Consider the following 16,089-nt stretch of genomic DNA (forward strand, 5'->3'; position numbering starts at 1 on the left):
CATCCAATTACAGGTGGGAGCCATTCCTGTATTTAGTCGCTTGTAGTTTCCTCTTTGACGCCATTTTGTTGCCTGCGAAGGCGAAACCTAAGACTGACACAATTTTTAATTCCGGTGTGCCCATTCCCCTAGACGATGAAGACTCAGTATTGCGGTCAACTCTTTCCCAGGAGACATTCCATAATTGAAAATGGTGTGAACCATAAACCGACCCTGAAAATAATCAATCGAGGGATGCTAATAGTGTCTGCACGGCAAACCTCTCCCCGCCTCGTCTCATGTGTTCCCAATGGTGGAGAAACGCGCGTCCGGCAGCGGGATAAATCAGGGGCTTCTTGTGTGGGCTTCTCGATATCAAACCGTCGAGGGAACACAATTTCAAAATGTGCAGCTGTTGAAAAGAAACCAAACACAGTGGAGCACAATGCATATATGGTGACGCAAGAAATATCGAACTCTTAACCTGAAAAAGACTAACATTATGCAGTTAGATCCATGTCAAAAGTGACGGAATCGTCAGAAAAATATTTACATCTTTCTTTTATTATTGAACTCCGTTACGGGATGGATAGCCACATCATCTTCACTTACGTCGGTTGTCAAACTCGCTCTGTTGTGTCGTCTAGACTCAATCAAGTTACTCCTTTCATTGCTATTGCTCAACTGAATTTTATTAAAGAATCAACAAGCTATATTCACAATACAGTACTAGTACTACTAGTACTACTCCAATCGCTCTGACGAAGGGCTAACGCTCGAAACGTCAGCTTTTTTACTCTTTACGGTGGCTAATTTACGTTTTCAACCCAGTTGTTAACACTGAATTACCTTCTATACTCTCCCACCGACGCAGCACCACAGTTTCTTTAGAAACTTACCCCTTCTAGGAATCAGTAATACTACTTTTACATAGGAATGTACTTTTACAATCATGTACCGATCGTGTCTTACAGGATATAGCGTGACTATAGAAACGCTTAGGTAACGCAATACACTACACGCTCGATGGAAAAAAACAAACAAACGACAGAAGCCATGAGGAAGGTCGGTTCAGAATACCTTCGAACATTTCCTGCTTTTCAGCGAAGTCCGTCGCGCGATTTAAGGAAAAAAGTAGTTAAAAAAGAAAAAGGAAAAAAAAGAATTGATATAAGCGCGCTGCACGGAACTTTGCGCGCTCACATCATTTATTTGTTTTTTTTTCTCGACTCGCGCGACGGACTTGGTCGAAATGGAGGGTCTGCTCGTAGTTTAGGTTCAGAAAGCTAACTTCGATTTTTACTCCTTTATTTTTGAGGGTTTTGGAGTTGCCATTAGTCGGTTTTAACAAATTGGTGTATTTCCTTAGCGTATTAAATATCTTGCTAACCTCTTCTCATATCTATCATATCTGTAACAACTAGAATTTGCATTTTCATTTATTGTCAAGTAACTGCGAAATGTTTTTCTAGTTTTTATTTCAATTGAACCACTATTACGTTGTTTCTATTTAAATAAGTTCGCATTTTTGCGCGAGATTGTGTCAGAAATACGTAACGCCGGTAGCGATTTATTTCTCGTCAGTACAAGTGTTGTTTTCGTGAGATAATTCTCATTGCTAATTGATTTCTATTGTCAGTCGCTTCGTCAGTTTTTGTTAGCGCCGTGTTACTTTTGTTCAAGAGTCTTAACTACCGGACCTGGTTATGCCACAAATTGTAAGTTCGTTTCTATCTTATGTAGCTCTGTCGTTATTCTTGTTGTTGTTATATTTGTACACAGATATTTGTATTATTTATTTATTTCAGTCGAACCACATTTACACATCCTTGCATCAAAATATTCGTCTATCTGGAAAACAGATTAAAGGTGCATTCATGTTGTGGCGTTACACGTGTCGTACTTATCTACATCATCTGTAGCACGGCATTCTTGTAAATCAGGTTATTTATTTATTTTATTCTTTTAGTGTAGGTAGAAGAAAAACGTTACATAAGGTAACCTTGTGTTAGTTTGTATATTTATATTCATAATCTTGTAATTCCTGAAGGATTGACGGTGGATAAATAAAGTTGGCTTGTTTTCTCGGTCCTTATTGTAAGTTACGGAACTTGTTTTTTTTCTCTCAGATATATGGCCTGCGCACTTGATCCAGGAATTCGAGCGGAAAGAAACTCGATTTTTAACTTACAGTACGGAGGCAAGTAATGGCTGATTAACGTAAGTTAACTTCTTCACTTTTATAAGCTTTGCATTATTCAAGCGACTGTGTGTATTATGAGAAGTATCGGCCGACACATTCGAGTCGTACTCCTAGGACACTGGCCATCAACAGAGACAGGGAGCCCAGGGTCAAAACAGGCCAGCAACCAGGAAGCAAAAGGGCCAGGTGGCTCAGCACACAATTAGTGGATTAATGACAGTTTCCCTACACTCGAGGTCACATTTAAAAAATTACGACACATTTTTTAAGCTTATAAATTCAAACAACAAAGCTATCAGATGACGAAGCAATTTAGGATTATCAACTTAGTTGATAACGTAAATTTGCCGACGTAAAGAGTTTAGCTTTTAAACTCTTTTTGAGGGCATCCGGTTAAGGCTTGCTTTTTCCCATCTTCAGCATATCCCTGTAGATTGAAGGAGAGAATACAAAACGTTAATTGCTTTCTTCACGCGCGAGCTCTGAAATTCAGATTTAAAGTTATTAATTAAATAATAGTAACAACAACAACGATGACGCATCAGAGCAATAATTTCTGGGGGACAAATAACATAGCAAGGCGGTTAATTTCCTTTTACTGATTCTTAAGACAATTTTGAACAAAACGAGATATAATTAATTAGAGTTTCCCGATATCCAATCATTGTCTTGTTTTAAACTCCCCAATCATTACTATGACGATTCATTTGTTACCAAGGAACGGTGTTTTTACCACTTCTCAAAAAAAGATTCGTGACGCGTGATTAAGCGCACGTGGCACGTGGACCATGATGACGTGACACGCTGTGGCATTCACCTTCTCCCTTGATCTTTTTTTGTGTTACCCCTCCACCGTTAGATCTTATTACTAATTCTCCTTAATGTCTGCCATACAATTCTCATGATTTTAGGTTGAAGAAGTTTTAGTGAGATCACCTAATAATCCCCTAACTGAAACTTTTCTTTATCCTCATGACTTGTCTATTTGTTATTGGGAAGAGAAATTGTGTTTTGACACTCATGGTAGTTCAAGGGTTAACGGCATCACGCGCGCACACGTTTCATCGACAGCTTCCAAAATATTTTTTCTTTTTTTGGTTTCATGTTATTCTCGGCAGTTCACTTTTGCCAGATCTCTGACTGTAAATGCAGTTAGATAAAAGAAAATTAATGAAAAAGAATTATATTATGCATACTGTATGTTTTCTAAAATCGCGCGCCGACCCCAAAATTTATATTTGATTCGGATTCAGTCTCCTTCTATTGCTCTCGCACATCCACGAGAAAATAAGAGACATAAGTATCGCAATCACAAGAAATTAAAATATTTCATACTTTATTAGTACAACAGTGGTTCAGCAAAAGCTGAAGGAACAAGCATATCAGCAAAAAGTAACACATCTTCTGTCGATATTTACCCGATCTTCGTTCCCGCTTCTTTAGACTCGTAGATGGAGCAGGTATGCAAAGGTCCCGTATGTCCGGCTGCCTCACAAGCGGCCTTGTGGAACTGGAATTGTAACACGTAGCTTATAAAGTACCTGAGCAATAAAAATAAAAAAAGGAATTAAATTTGGTTGGTGACACATCCATCGGAAAAACACCCTACCCAACACAGTTTCTTGGGCTAAAGCCTCTCTTCAGAAAAACGAGGTGCGATTACTTAATGAAGGAGATTGGTGTAATACCAGACCCATACCTCTCTCCTTTTCTCAGTCTGCTGCTTCTTCTGCGCCGTTTACTATCAGGCAACGTTTCACTAATTGAACGCCTGGAAAAAGGAAACAATTTATTCTCAGTCACCCTTGTTTCCCTTTTAGTTCATTCTTTCCTCGTTGTTGTTTATCAATTCCCTCAAACTGTCTAATTAAATAATTAGAAATTAAATAATTGTCTAATAAAAAACCATGCAGTTTATTAGCTCAAAATTTCCATCGCGCAAAAAAAAGGCTCCGGTGATGACATGGTTCGAGCTATGAAGAGCAACTCTTTTTAAAAACTTACCAACCTGAGGGGAAACGAGAATTCCTTCGAATTAGGGGGAGTTCGAGTTATTGAAGGTTTGAGTTCCGCGGTTAACATTACAATAAATGAATGACGCCAGTCTGAGGGAAATCGATTTTGATTAGAGTTAGCGAGGGTTCAAGTAACAAAGGCGACACAGAAGAGAGGCTTAAGCCCTTCTCTCCTCCCCTCACGTTTTGGTACGGAAAATATAATCAGTTAAACTAAAATATACGGTCTCGAAATCATTTCATAAATCATTTCATCAGGATCGCACACAGCGAAATAGTTCACACTTATTCGCCGAAGTGGAGGTGAATAGTGGTGGATATTAACCGAGCCGCGAAGCAGCGAGAAAAATATATATCCTTTTCAACGACACTTGGATGGATATTTGTATTAGCATATATCACACAGATACAAGAAAATTAGTTTACTTCTTTCAATATACCGGAAAATGCTCTGAAATTTACTCTTGACGCGAAATTTTGTCTCAGCAGCTCGGAGGTGAATAGTAATTACTATTCACTTCCAAACATGCCAATAAGCGCGCGTGAAAAGCACAATTCACCGGTGTGGTTTATACTAATATGTTATTTGACGTTTTCCAAACAACTGCATGCAAATATGCATGCAAAGATGTGTGGTGGAGATTGGCTTCCTGACCCCAAACCCCTTCTGTCCTTCCCTCCCTTCTCCCGGCAGTCGACTGTGAAAGGGATCAGAATAAACTCCTTTCCCACTGGGTACATTACCCACCTGATGTATGGTGTATTAGCTGGAATGTGATATTTGCATCCGGGATCAAAGTAATTTTCTGTCCTTTCCACAGCAGGTTCTATTCTCTGGTGCTTAGTCCTCAGTTGTCACCACGCGGTATTGCAACTCTCCTCAGTGATCTTACCGCTAAAAACTTTCCATCTCCATTGGTTGATTAAGAATCTGAAAGGAAGGAAAGCCATCTTGCGCAGAGCCATCTTCATCAAGGCGTTTATGTCGGATTCTACAAACCGAAGTTCAAAGAAATAAAGCTTGTGCTTAAATTCATTCTGTTCACAGCTGTTTATCCAGCCGGTAAGCTAGTAAGCGTAAGTTTCGAAAGAAACTGTGGTGTTGCGTCGGTGGGAGAGTATAACAAGGTAATTCGGTATTATCAACTGTTGATAATGGTTGATAGCGCGAATTGGCCACCGTCAAGAGTTTCAAAGCTGACAAAAGTTGATAACGTAAAATTGGCCACCGGTCAGAGTTTCAAAGTTGACGTTTCGAGGGTTAGCCCCTTGTCATTCGCTCAGACGAAGGATTAACGCTCGAAACGTCAGCTTTGAGACTATTAACGGCAGCCAATTTTACGTTATCAACTCAGTTGATAATAACAAATGATCTTGTTAGAATCAACAGTATTTGTGTTATGTGATAACAAAGCAAAATGTCGTTGACGGTGATTTAATCTATGCGTCTGTTCTCCTATATATCATGGGCATGAACCACTCAAAATGCGTATATAATTCAGCGTAACGTAAAGAGAGAAGAAATCTGTCGAATATACAGCTCAATCCATCCATCCATAGATCAGCCCTACTATTTTCACAATACTTACATTTAATTGTTCCTGGTAGGTGGTATTTCTTCCAGAAACATCTCCGCAAGAGTGTCATCCACATTAGCCACAGTTTCTAACAGCACTTAACAGAAGGTAAAAATAGCATCACGCAAATTGGTGCAAACTCTTTGTAAGAAGAAGAATAAGAACCTTTATTGATTTATACCGCTCAGGATAGCCCCTTCAGATGCAAAAAGCTGTCTGTTATCAATGGGAGCCCTGAGCCCAACAATGTACTAAAACTATGGTATGCATATGCATTACACTTTCATTGAACTGCTAGTAAAAAAAAGTGGACTGTAGTGTTGCTCTGGCTACCTAATACTACATAAGTAAAAAATAGTAGTAACAACTTGTTGAAAAATGAATTGGCATTTGTTGATACAGTTTTAGAAGAAATATTTTAAAATGTATTGATCTGTTAAAAAAATTTGTGTTTCAATATGACAAAATCATAAATCTGTACCATACTCTCTACCATAGTCTCTCACAGGTAACTGATGGAATCCACAGATGGGACTGTGAAAACCTACTTAAATCATTGGAGAATTTCTCACTTAACCCTTTAACTCCCATGAGTGACCAAGACAGAATTTCTCCTTACAATTGCAATACAATACCAACCAGACAAGTGATGAGAATAAAGAAAAATATAAATTTGGGGATAATTAGTTGATCTAATACTAAATTTTCTGAAATAACATTATAAGAATTGCATAGTTGACAGTAAGTAGAATTACAAATTTGATCTGGGAGTTAAAGGGTTAGGCACTTTAACACTCTGACTGCCAAAATCTAATTAGTAATTCTTGTTACTGTCTGCCATGCAGTTCTTATGATGGACAATTCTTAAGACTTAAGAACTTGGTATCAACTAACAATCCCCTAATTGATAATTTTTCTTCATTCTCATCACTTGTTTGCTTGATGTTGTATTGATGTTTGATGGGAGATTGGTCCAGAAAATTTTCCCTTCATCTCGAGCTCTGATCCAATCAAGTTCAAAACTTGAAATAATCAGGACTTAATGACTGGCATTTTCCAACACTTAATTTTACTTCATTTCACGTTGAGTTCCTATTGGCTCCCTGTGATTTTTTCCTTTGTTCTGATTGGCCATTATCATAACTCAAACAAAAAGAGCTCTGATTTGAAAAAAAAAAAAAAAACTCAGATTGTACATGTACCTATCAGCTCCTGTCTTCTTGTTGTACACTCATTGACCAAGTCTTCAGGGATGACACCTACTACTTTGGACCTGTTAGTTAATTTAAATCAGCAATAGTTGTTTAACAATGAAAGAGCCAATTATCATAGTTCAGATGAATTTTTTGGGAGATTTTTAGCTCATGTTATGGCGTCTTAAGAATAGCTGGATCAGGGTTATTGAATTTCTAGCCTTATGATTGGTTAACAGCTTAATGAAAATAAAATAAAAGTCACATGAATGAATAATCTTACCCATGATTTCCCTCAAAGTAATAAGCCTTCCATCACACAAGGTCAATGACTACTTTTACTCAGATTCCAAACCAATTGGCAATTGGGTGAAGGCTGCAGTGTCTTGTAACTTTGCTCTAGGGAAAAATACATTTTTTCACTATTTTATATAAGAATTCTCTTTAATATTCATTGTGTAATATCAGCCATAAAAACAAGCAATTTTTCCACATCCTCGAGTAATTTTCAAGTTCTAGTGAAACAACAAATATGAGCATATAAATTTAATAATTAAAAAAAAAACAGATAAAAATGTAACAGGTATCTTCTCAAATATAGTGGATGATCTTTTCCATAGGTCTTGTCAATTCTTGCAAATGTTAAAGTCAATCCAAGGTTTTGACAGAGCCATAGGAATTCACTTGCAGCCTCACAGTTGACATGTTTAATGCTACACTGTTCAGTTCATTTTTAGCAAACATTTTTTTCAGTTTCTCATTTTTTATCCCCATAAATTTTTACCTTGTTCCTTCTTTACAACTGGATTTTAACTTTTTTATGACAACAAAATTTTCCACATTCTTTGCCATCTATCATCCATTCTGTAGACCTTATCATTTCAACCATTCTCAGGAATTATTTTTTTTAATTTTTCAGGGGTACACATTCCTCTTTAATGTAAACAACAACAAAAATGAAAACAACAAACACTCCAACCATTTTTACCTAATTTGACTTAAAACTCTGGTTGGATTTGCTCCCATTCTGAAAAAAAGAAGGAAAAATATACATCACTTTTGGACTTTCATGTCATTCAAAATACAAAGCATATTCTATCAAGGAAAATTCTGAAAGGACTTTCAAGTGACAACAAACTTTTTGCCTCCCAGATGCATATGGTAGCTAATTTAATAAATTCTTATTGTTTACAGGATGGTCCAAATAAGGTTCAAATGCTAGACATCAAGAACCTAAAGTGCAGCCATTCTGAGAATTGAAGGTAAACTTTTAAATATCACACATTGCCAGCACCCGGTGCATTTATTTGAAATTTAGGACAAGATGAAGGTGCCTCTTTAAAAAAAGGAAAACCCAAAGGCTTCACTTGTTTTTCAAATTTTGGCCAAATATGACCTTGTCTTTGAAGACATTTATTGACAGTATAACTTTGTATTGATAAATAAATTCATTATCCAAAACTTTTTTCAATGATAGCACAGTGCTTGGACTGTTGTCATTTTTTCAACACAGATTTAAATTGAAAATAAGTGCCATAAATGTTCAAACTACAATTGCGCACTAAACAATTTTAGAAAACCTGATCACTCATCTGTGAAAAAGCTTGAAGAAGGAAATGTACTTTTTCCATTCAAAATCTAAATACTATAATACTAACATTGTTTACATCACTTACGATACTGACAGTGCTCAAAAAACTACTTACAGTCTAACAGCCTTGTGCTAGGGTGTACAAGTAAATGGTTGATAGCCTCACCTGGTGTGTCAGTAATATTGATGTTTGTATCTTTCCAGTTGACATATGTTGCTGCAGACTAAAAAGACATACATACAAACAGTTGAATCTTCTTGAAATATATAAAGAATTTTATTTCATCATGCAGATAATATTGAAACACCATAATTTCTGTTGTATTTACCACATACCATCTTCACTATGCCCTGTGAACATACAGCAAAAAATGTAGCAATGTTGTTATGGTAACCATGTATACAATCTCCAAATTATATATTCCTATAGCAAATCAAATGACCTTGAATTGGTGGGAGTTGTAAAAAGATTTAAGACGGATCTCTCTAGCCACTAACCAGGCTCCAATTCAACTGTAGTTTGTTACATACGGTGTATATGAATATCTTAAATTTGAAGTTACAATCATGAGCACTATTTAAGCAGCAGCGAAAACAATGCCTGAAAAAAATTCACGCCTGTATAATTATTTGAACCCATGACCTCTGCAATACAAGTGCACTGCTCTACCAACTGAACTAACATGCCAACTGGCAGCTGGCATTTTGTTGGTTTGTAATAAACCCATAAAGTGATAAATAAATGACTATGAATATATCAATGTCATACATTTGAACTGTAGTTTATTAAATAAATCATAGTACTGTTACTTAATACCAACCTGTATGATTATTCCTCGCTGTCGTTCCAGATCCATGGAATCCATAGTGGCTCCTACATTGTCCTTACCTCGCACCTGGTTAGAAAAAAAGGATGAATACCAAACAACCAAATCTAATGCATGGATATATCAACACATCTTTCTTGAGCAAAGAATTTGTTTCTCAATAAGGTAGAAAAAAAAACCTAAGATATGCTGTATTAATGCTCCTGAGCTACAGTGAGATTATGTATCTTGTATCTTGATTTCACATTAATTTTGTTTGTCATGAGAAGTCTGATCATCCTGGTGAGAGTAGTTCCCTGAAGGACTGTTGTTGGTAGAGGTGACTCAAGTTTTAACAATACCAATGTGTTACAGTATAATCTAACAAACAGAAAGAATGCTATACTCCTACAGACTTCACTACTTTATTGCACAACTTTTGATATTTTTAATGCGGAGCAAATCCTACAGGAAATACAGTAATTATCCTCAATAAACTTACTTAAGGCCACAGCAATTTATGTCTTGCCTCCCCACTGACACAAACTCACAGTTTTCTCCAAAGTTTCTCGAATTAAACAATCTTCACAGTAGCACTCTCTCTCTGTATAGCTTTCCAAGCAGTCATTCACTTCTGACAACAACAACTATTACTACACAATTGAGTCCTTATAGACATTTACAAAGTATTCTAGAACATTCCGGAAACTTACAACACAACTATTTCAGTGGACTGGTATTACATCATAACTACATGACCTAATGAAAATGTTCTGTTATGTTCCATGGAATGCTTCTCAGCATGACAAAACATTCTTACCAGAAAATGTCTAGATACTTATTTCTACAGTCACTATCCATAACAAGTGGAAGTCATGAAGTCATAATCATTTGACACAAGTGGTGACTTCCACCAAGGTTTTCAAATCATCGATCTTTACTGCCAACAACAGTCCTTTCCAGGCCTACTCTAACCCAGACAATCAGACAACACAATCAAATATTATTACAGCAAGTTGTCAAACCATTGCTATTTAGAAATAATTGATTGCAGAAGCTGTGGTTTAAACTGTACATCAACTTGATATTAACAAAGTCTTTGTTTCAGAGATATTATCAGAACTCTCTTCAACCTATGGAAGTTTGACACCTCTTGAACTTTAAGTAAATTTCAATCCACAACACATGTTGAGACAGGGCAAAAATCACTATTTGTATAATCACTCAAAACCCATGGGAAATTGGCTTTGAACTGTTTCAATATGTATCAAAATCCATTAGTGAAAAATTTTTTTTTTGGTCTTGTCAGAATTCCTATCAACCTACAGAAGTTTGATATCACTTAAACTTCAAGTAAATTTTGATCCATAACACACACTAAGGAAAAAAACTGCAGTAAAGATTTCAACAGGAAACCACAGGGCAAAAATCATTATTTGTATAATCATGCAAAACCCATGGAAATTAAACTTTGAACTGTTAAAACAAACATCAAAGTCAATTAGTGAAAGATTTTTTTTTCCTCTAGTCATGAGCATGGCACTAAAAAAAAATTTAGAATCCTTGTGAGGAATAGAATCTCAGACCTTCAGATTCACCACTTTGATGATCTACTACTGAGTCACAGAGACTTTGCTGTGAGCTCAATTGTTACAAGGTCCACATGTGAGATGCATCCTGCAAAGTAGGATTGGTAATGTTGAAAGCATTTCTAAAGGCAAATCAAAGTCCATTATTCTCACCTCATGCATTTGACTGATCCTTTCAGTATAAAACCAGTCTCTCTGTGACTGTGGTTTTTCCAGAGTCAATATGGGCAGATATACCAATATTTCTGATTTTTGACACATCCTTCTGTCAAAAAAAGGAGACAATGTTACATGTATGCCCAATGTACACAGCCATGCCCAATTCACAAATTGAAAGTGGTTTAGCATGATCTGTACTCTTATCGACAATGATATTCATTATCACAGAGCTCAAAATTTGCTACAGACTCATGCGGCCCAGCCAGGTGAATCAGCAAAAACTTTTGAGCAATGTGATGATGAACATCATTGTATAGAGACCATGCTAAACCCCTGTCAATTCCTTTTTTACCACAATAATGATGTCAAACAAAATGATTCTTTCAGTGATAAAGGCATTGCATGACCAGTTGATGTAAGCAGCGTTGCTCATGCTCTTATCAACAACAGCAAATTGGCCAATCAAATTGCAACATTACTGCTGATCGTAGAAAAGAAATGTTTCGAAAATACCCATGGCATCCAGTAATAAAAAATTCCCCAATTTCAAGGGCCTGTATTCATGAATGAACGCTAAGGAAAAAATTTAAGTTTTCACTAATTAATTGCTGCCGTAGGCAGCTTCATATTGGGAAACGATCGATGGTCTTTGGTTCGATCGTTCAATCCATTGTTTGCATCAGGAAACAGCCAATGAAAAAACCTGTTATATGATGCTCTCTGGCCAATCAGCAGCCGTGTTATAAGAAATTGACATTGAAATTTTTTTTGAAATTCTCATTGTCATATTTGCAGTCAAACATCTCTAACGGCAGCACTCACTTCTCAATGAGAACTCCTAGTGTTAGTAGTAGCTGGAAAAAGGGTAAAGTAACAGGAGAATATCATTCATTGGGAATAAAAGATAAGGCTGTGTTTAAATGCTAGGTAGTCAAATATTTTCACAGAATTTCTACTGAAAGATTATTCTTTAGAGTATCAAATATTAGTTTAGAAATATTAAGTAATTCCAAAAATTATTTTGGCTTTTTACTATAGAGCACAAATTATCAGAGCAGATGTATACTATAAAATTGCAAGGTTTTCAACAACTCTAAAACATTTCTCACCTAGCGATTTCATAGGATCTAAGTAAATGCTTAGAAAATTTGTTCTCTAAAACACCACAATAATTTTTGGAGTAGCTTGGCATTCCTAAACAATCAGTAGGTTTGCAAGAGAAATTTTGGGGAAATCAAAATTACTTTACTTTAGTAATAAGAACTTGGTGTTTGATCAAGATACCAGATAAGTTTGAGTATTCTCATTAACTGTTTGCTGGAGAATGGATGGATATTATTGGGAGAAGTAACATGTTAATCACTTCAGAGAGTCAGAGGGTTGATGAACAGCCTGTGAAAGTTACCACTGACTGTTGAACTCAAAGGAACATTTTCACCGACAGTTTTGAAAGACTGTTGCTTGTAATACAATAAATAAAATATATACATTTTTAACCCCGGTGAAAATGAAGTAAAAAACTGTCAATCTCCGTGAGAAAGTTAAGCACTCACCGTTGCTTCAGAGGCAAAAAACCGAGCCTTCACCTACGAAAAAAAAGCATTCGTTCGTAAGATTCAGGATTAATTATACTAACCAAAGGATACAAATACGAGCCACTTGTACTCCCTAATATCATATTGAACTCAATCTGGATTCATTATTTCCCATATTAATCAAAATACGAAAATAATCAGTTTAAAATCATATTACTGTTTTGATTTTTGATTCTCTCGTTCTATAACTTCTATAACTTTCTGATACGATAGTCCTACCTGTTTGAGAAAGATGTACGATTATGTAAGCTTTTCACTTCTTCGTGATTGAGGATTCTCGTTTCGTAAAAATTAACAAAAACTTAAATTACAGTCTAAACATCAAGGTTGCAAATCTTACATTACGAGAAAGAAGACGAAGTCCAGATCGCTGGATCAACAGTGTCGCTAAACCCATTTTTCGAGCTAAAACATCACAGTCCGTATATCTCAGGAAATCTTTCAAAGTAATTTCTACCAGGCGCACGTGAAAGGAGTTTGCGCATGACCAGATAATGACTACTGCTGTTGACCAGTTTTGTGGAAAAAAAAGGAAGCCGGCTCCAAACACATACCACGTGCCATATCAAAATGTACATTTTAAAATTTTTACTAGAAACTTTAATTTATATTTATTAGCGTTCCCAAGAGTAACCCTCTGTTCATTGGCTTTATGATACGACTTCTATGATACGACTTCTATGATACGACTTTTAAGATACGACTTAACGCGCCGCCATTTTTAAAAACAGCTGAGTAACCAGGCCCAATACCCGCAGAGTGCGCGGTTCAATTTGGTTCTTGTAAAAAACAGAAAACCATAATTTGAATCAAGAATAGTTTTACTTGTGACTCCGTCTCCTACGTGTAAATACAGATCACCAAAAGATAGATCAAAGTGACCCTATGATGAACTCGTGGATATACTGCACAGAATACATGGTACCGGATTTAACTAAAAGCCAATGACCCTGAAATTTCAAGAAATATAATTGAACAGTTATTCCCACAAGATGACAAATGTACAATAGTTCGCAACAAATTCATCAGCCATATTCAATTTAATAAATCGACACTCTTGGTCTGTACTCTTATCTACAACGATATTCGTCATCACAATGGTCAAAATCTTGTGGACTTACTTGGCTGCGCCTCGTGAGTTCGCAACAAAGTTTGAGCAAAGTGATAACAAGATCTAACAAATATCGTTGTCGATTAGAGGACTGACCACGCCAAACCACTTTCGACATATTTGTTACCACAATATTGACGTTGAATAAAACGATTCTTCCAGTGCGTGACTAGAGTTCGTGACTGTGCTCTTATCTACAACGGCATTCCTGCAAGTTGCGGTAAAATTTATTATATGACCCGTTCGGCCCTGCGTGCGTAATCGTAAGGCCGAAAAACCATGGAGAAAGACGACGTGAAAAAGCGGTCCGGCCCTTATGTACTTGTACGACTTGATTGCAAAAAGGAAACGAAACATTGTTCGCTGTTGTTGCGAAAAAACGAGTGGCAACAGTAGACAAAAATGAGTGATAAGTCACGTCTTCCGATAAATTGCGAGTTTCTTGCTCAACCTGTGTTAAACGGTAACTCCACTGATGATTGAGGTCTCTACAAGTAATTCGTCTGGAACTTAACCTAACAAAGCTGGACAACTTAAACGAGGATGACTCATTTTTATAATGACTGATACAGTGTAATGGCGGACAGTTAAAACGAAAATTTGTTACTTACTGAAAATAAGAAAAGAAAACTGTCTTTTCTTTGCAGTACTCAGGGGGGCGTAATTTCATCAAAATGAAATCATAATCAGGTGAACGGGAAGATATTTTCCTCTTTGTCCTTACCTCGAGAAGCTTCAACTAAATGTTCCTATAAGATAGATTCCTTTGACGCATGGTAACCTCACAGAAGATTACCCTCCCAACCCTTCCCCGACCCCAAGTCTTACTTGTTACAACTCTTGAGTAGTCTACACCCACAAACCAAGTGCAGTAAACAATGTCGCCAGTAAAAAAAACCTTTATTACAAAATCTTTGCGGTTTTATTTACATTGAGCATAGCATGTCACTCCAATGATTAAAATTAGGTACGTTTTGGCCGATTTCGAACTTTCGTATTTTTTGCCAAAATAAAAACTCGCTGGAAGTTTTGAATATTACTTTTGAAAACAATTCACGAAAAGGGCCTTTTGAAGCAAATAAAAAAATTTGAATTTTTGCTTGTGTCGCCGAATTCTTGAAAATTACTGACTTCTCTTAAGTTCTAGGCTTCTTCATGTACTATAGTGTATACGTGCGCACAAACTGGTCTATTTCGCTGATTGAGATTGGTACACTGAAAGATGTCGGTCCTCAACAAATCACACAGAAATAAATCATGTTTAACTGTACACCAAACTGCTCATCGAGATGGTCAAAATGCATTTACAACTGTCCTGTTCTATTTTAGAATCGATCAATTTTTTATGAGCATTATATGAGTCGGTTTACGTTATATTCGATGAAACACCCTCGAGCAACTGCCGTATTTTAAAGCAAAAATATTGATAAACGCCGCCCCCGAATAAATACCAAATCATTACGCGACTCTTATTCGAATAATAGACTCAAAAAAGCAGACCGATGACTACTGAGGGACTGTTTTCAAGGAGATGGGGAGCCCCAGATCGGTGAAGTAACCCGCCTAGCTGGGTAACCCGCCGACAATTAAAATGGTCGGTTACCATACTATTGTTTGCAAAAAGTAAATTGAATTTTAAATAAACGCCGCCCTCGAATAAACATCGCACTTGAATCACGAAAATTTTAATAAACGCCGCGGCGTTTAATCGAATAAACATGATAAGTGAAAACACTTTATTAGCTCCATATTTAAGAGAGCTCCTTTGTAAGAAATTTTTATAAGAGTTGTTTACAGTCTGTTGGACCAAGTTCTATCCAGCAATCTTTCGATGAAAGAATTTATAATTGGTGCCAGTCCTGATCTTCCTGCAGCCAGCTAATTTCCCCAAGGTCTTGAAACAGGTAGGAAATCGACAATCATCCCTTTATATCTGGGTCTCTTCTGACTCGTCATTAAGTACAAGGCCTTTGCAGAAGTAGGCATCCGCCTGCACACATTACCATTTTAGAGTTATCCACAACAACTTTGTTTACCTCGCCCCTATTGTGTCCCCACCTCCCCCCTATTGTCAATCCCCCCCCCCCACCCTACAAACCTCCCGTTCAGGAAGCTTTTAGTGATCAAATTTCATTGAATGGCTCTGCAGCTCGCAACAGAAATAAAAAAACAATGCCTATGAATGTTTTTTGTCTTGGTTTTTAATGAAAGAGAGACGCTCGAAACTTTGAAGTAATGAAAATCAAAGGGCTCTTGGAGCCAGCTCATTCA

The 16,089-nt window shown here is 36.7% G+C and overlaps 1 pseudogene across 1 annotated transcript; it reads right to left on the bottom strand.

The window, feature by feature from the left end:
* Positions 1-1,764: 1,764 nt before the first annotated feature.
* LOC113675965 (elongation factor G, mitochondrial-like) lies at positions 1,765-13,694 on the bottom strand (annotated as a pseudogene). The gene is made up of 13 exons (XR_016187890.1): positions 13,048-13,694; positions 12,666-12,698; positions 11,107-11,215; positions 9,380-9,454; positions 8,725-8,782; positions 7,956-7,994; positions 7,251-7,366; positions 6,977-7,047; positions 5,787-5,871; positions 4,946-5,189; positions 3,882-3,953; positions 3,601-3,723; positions 1,765-2,609 (listed from the first exon to the last, which is right to left on the bottom strand). The product of XR_016187890.1 is annotated as an elongation factor G, mitochondrial-like (transcript).
* Positions 13,695-16,089: the final 2,395 nt, after the last annotated feature.

The sequence above is a fragment of the Pocillopora damicornis genome, chromosome 6, assembly GCF_964200805.1.
Source record: "Pocillopora damicornis chromosome 6, jaPocDami1.2, whole genome shotgun sequence".
Lineage (NCBI taxonomy): Eukaryota > Metazoa > Cnidaria > Anthozoa > Scleractinia > Pocilloporidae > Pocillopora > Pocillopora damicornis.